Raw genomic sequence first — 4,825 nt, 5'->3', positions numbered from 1 at the left:
GTTTCCATTCCCACTTTCATTTCACTGCTTTTTTCCATTTGGCGAGGAGTCTCCTGTATTGTGCCAAATGAATGAATGGCATGAAACAAAAACACGGATGAAACAAATGAGACAAATTTCGGGCCCATGACTAGAAGACATACAATATAATAAATCTCATTATATGAGCCTATTTGAATTCTAAGATCTTCAGGAGAGACATCTCTTCTCTGTCAATTTCCTTCAGAAACTCATTTGTTTGGAAAAGGTAAAAGTACCACCTTTCTTTTGTGTGTGTGTGGCTGCTCTCAGAAATAGGATCTCTCCAGCAAGGCTGGGATGTCTCCTTCCATGCATATCTTCTTTTGGGAAGTAAAAACGATATATGCTCTCAGACTTTTAGGAATTCACCATGAGTTGCTTTTTTGCTGTGTTACTTTGTTAATTCATAATATATTATCTTTTAATTAATTTTCAATGGTTTAAAGTCTATAGATTGTTTCATTGTTGACAGATAAGCAGACATACAAACAGATATTTTATATGGTTTTTAAATTTATACTGAGAGCAGCTTGAGAGAGCTGGTGTGATATAGTGGTTTGAGTATTGGACTTGGACTCTGAAAAACCAGGTTTTGAACTCCTGTTCAGCCATAGAAAACCACTGGGTGACTTTAAAGAAATCACACACTGTCAGCTTTAGACAAAGGCAATGGCAAATCTCCTATGAATGAAAAAGCCCTCACAATAGATTTATTTTTGGATTGCCATAAGTACGAAAATATAAGATGCAGAATAACAATGGCTTGAGTCCTGTTATTGAACAAAGATAAGATATGCCCAAGGCATTTGGGGGGATTGAACTTTTAAACCCCCCCCCAGGCTACGGCCCTGAATATGCCCTACATATTCATGTATTCAAAAAACCTGGGTCAATTTATATATGTGTCAACTGAGTACTGTACTCTAACTCTTATCCCCTCTCTGAGTAGAGTGATGAAAGGCAAGAACTCAGTCTGTTCTGGAAAAGCATCAAAAAAGTATATCAACCCCCTCTACTCTCTGTTGTGACATTGCTTCTGGCCTTTTTGAATGCCTGGGTGAGAAAATGACAGTGGTGACAAAAGGTAATTGGTTGCAAGGTGGCATTGGTACTTTCCCCCCTCTGTATTCATAGATCATATCAAAATCCATAATTTTGGCCCTAAAACCCACTCTTGACTCATGTGAGGTCAACTTCTCCATGGGTGTGTGTGTGTGTGTGTGTGTGTGTGTGTGTATATATATATATGAGTGATGGCATCAGGGCAGCAGACAAAACAACAAAACTACAAGCCCCCAACCTCGAAATTTGACAACACAACCCATCATTCACGGCTCTAGGTTGATACAATAAAAAGAAAAGAAAAATAAAGTCCTAATTACAGGGAGAAAAATAATATTTTTTTATCCAATTGCTGCCAGTTTGAAGGCTAAGTTCCACCCACTTGGTCTCCTAGCAACCTACTCAGCCCAGGGGACAGGCACAGTTAGGCCTCATTTAGGCTTCTTCCACAGATTATCAGATTTTAACTGGATTATATGGCAGTGTAAACTCAAGGCCCTTCCAAACAGCTATATAACCCATTTAGAATCTTATATTATCTGCTTTGAACTGGATTATCTTGACTCCACACTGCCATATAATCCACTTCAGTGTGCATATGGCAGTGTAGACTCAAGGCCCTTCCAAACAGCTATATAACCCATTTAGAATCTTATATTATCTGCTTTGAACTGGATTATCTTGACTCCACACTGCCATATAATCCACTTCAGTGTGCATATTAAACATAAAGACAACCATACAACAGACATTCAATACCACCACTACCTCAACAATTTCTCACCAACACCACCAGACAACGCCACAGCAACGTGTAGCTGGGCACAGCTAGTATATATATAACATAGAATCACAGAGCTGGAAGAAACCTCGTGGGCCATTCAGTCCAACCCCCTGCCAAGAAGCAGGAAAATTGCATTTAAAGCACCCCCAACCGTTGGCCATCCAGCCTTTGTTTAAAAGCCTCCAAAGAAGAAGCCTCCACCACATTCTGGGGCAGAGAGTTCCACTGCTGAACAGCTCTCACAGTTAGGAAGTTCTTCCTAATATTCAGGTAGAATCTCCTTTCCTGTAGTTTGATGATGTAGTTATAGTAGATGATGATGATGATGATGATGATGATGATGATGATGACCAACCCTAGCTGCAAATATTTAATTCTGTCTTCTTTATCAACTCATACTTTAACATTCTAAAAAGCATACTTTAGTATTCTACTTTACTAATTCATATTTTAGCTGCCTAAACAGATATCCACTGAATGCCTCTGATATTCAGTGAGACAAAAACACCTCTTTGAGATCCATTAGGCATTGCAAAGCAAGCATGCAACATGTTATGACAGCCAACACATTTTTGGCATCATAGAGAAGGAGACTTATTGTCCTGGGTATAGTCTTGACATAACCACACGATGAATATTGTTATCAGTTCTAGACACCTGATTACCAGAAATCTATTGGCACATTGCAAGGAGTTCAAAGAACAACGGGATCAATTATTAGGGACCTGGAGACTGCCTGTCTAGGTGATAAGCTCAAACATGAGAGTACTTGTCAGATATCCAGAGAAGGCATGCATGGTAGGATTAGCAAGAGGTAAGGACAGGAATATAAACAATATTATTAAGTTGAAATTAAGGGAAATTACTTTTAAAGCCACATGGAAGTAAATAAACAATTGAGAATAAAAACCCAGAATGCTAATAAAAGCATGAATGAGCTATTTAGAAGGGATACTGAGAGTCATTTAGTCATTTAGGTCATTCAAGATGCAATCCCATACCCTGAGAGTAAATGCCTTTAAACTCACTATGCATTTTTTCTCTGAATAGACATGTACATAATTGCTCTATTAGCCATTTAAGCAGAATATTGTATACCTAAAATTCCTTCAAGGGATGCTTCCCTCTCCCTCTCTCCCTCCCTCCCTCCCTCCCCCCCCCCCCTCTCTCTCTCTCTCTCTCTCTCTCTCTCTCTCATTCTCTCTAGACATCTCAAAAACAAAGACATTTATTACTGTTCTAGACCAGCCTCCTTTACCTTCATGTCCATGTTTGACAAGCTGGAGGGAGGCAATGGGTTTTTGTAGTTCAGCACATGTGGAGAGCGTTGTATTACCTTTTCCTGCAATGAATAGAGTTTTCTCTTGCTTTTACATCTTGATCTGCCTTTTCCTATAGTTTTTCAAATAAAATTACAGAACGAAATGTGTTAGATTTCCTATCCCCCAAGTCGCATTCTATTTCAGATAAGTAATATAAAGAGCAATCCATAGAGGCATGGAACTGGAAATCATTAGGCCATGAGAAGAAAGCATAAAGCCAGTAGTTTTTCAAAACAAATTTGTAGGTACAGCAACCAGGAAAGGTCAGCCATTACGCATACCTCGGACCTCTCTTTTTTTAGTAGATGGGTATGGGAACTGCCAGCAGATGGCACCATTTTAATTTCCCATAATGACTTGGAGCAACACTGGGGACCTTGGAGGGAAAATATATGATTTTGTAGAAGCTCAGAGGCCACTCTACTTCTTAAAATATTATTTGAAAGGAAAAGTTGGCAGTATCCCTTTGTTTTTCCTTGGTGTGCATGGAATTATATAACATTTATGAAATGGAAATAGGATTTCATTGTCATTTTTTCTTACTGTGCAAATGAAATTGTAAGCAAAACATTTTAAAATGTCTTTGTTAAAATGTCTCAGCACTGGTGTCAAAGATCAGTTTTGCAGTGGAAAATGAAAATAGCCCATGGCAATCAGTTTTATCACAGTCATGAATGTGTAAAAAATTCATCAGGCTTCTTCTTGAACTATTTCTGATCTTCTCAATTTTAGTTGTTCAGCGGAAATGGAAGGGATGATTTGATGTTACATTCATTCAGAATAGACTTTTGGGAAGGTACCAAATGAGGAGCATAACCGGGCATCTGATATGTGAAGAATTTGGCTCGTCAGTCCAATTGATTTTGACATCCCATTCATGCTGGCATCACTGTCACAAGACATGTATACACCTAAAGAAATTATTAGTAGTGAATAATCTCTGGCTGCATGTCTGTCCTGAATTTTATCATTTTGACATTTCCCATCTTAATTTCTTCAATTGGGTGACCCTGAAGTTGGAGATACTGTCTAGTGATCAAGCCAGGTCAATCAAGATCAGTTCAAAGCCTCCTAGACCTCAGTGGGATTAGCCAATTCATTGACAAATGTGCACCCTTTAAGTAGTCTCTATATTGCATCCTTTAGTTGTGCAATTCCAGAAGCAAAAGCATCATACTTCAATGTTTGGGTTCATTTCCCAACATATGATAGTCTGGTCTACATGCTTCATAATTGTTCAGATGAGTTTTACCACCCACATATAGAAACCACCTTGAATAACAGCAAGAACAATAAGCAAACAAATTGCATGATGAAATGTAGCCCGTCTTAGTCAATGATCCTTGCAACAACTGTTTCCTATCTCAGTCCTGCCATCTTAAGCAACTGTGTTTTAATTTAAAAGACAGCCCAACACAGAATCAAGTGTGATGAAGTAGGAGGCTTGGAGCCTTTTTGTATTTATAAAGATACATGAAGTACAGTTACATAAGATACTATCTTCCAAAACATTTAACTACTTCTGTACTAGCTGGTGAGGTTCATTTTCCTGTCTTAAACCGATTCTGAACCTTGTGTAGTATGTGATGTAAGTGTCATAATAGGTGTCTGAAGTTGAAAAATAAATAGATACAAA

Source organism: Anolis carolinensis, chromosome 4 (genome assembly GCF_035594765.1).
Source record: "Anolis carolinensis isolate JA03-04 chromosome 4, rAnoCar3.1.pri, whole genome shotgun sequence".
NCBI lineage: Eukaryota > Metazoa > Chordata > Lepidosauria > Squamata > Dactyloidae > Anolis > Anolis carolinensis.
The sequence above is the reverse complement of the archived record's forward strand: the minus strand, read 5'-3'. Positions refer to the sequence as shown.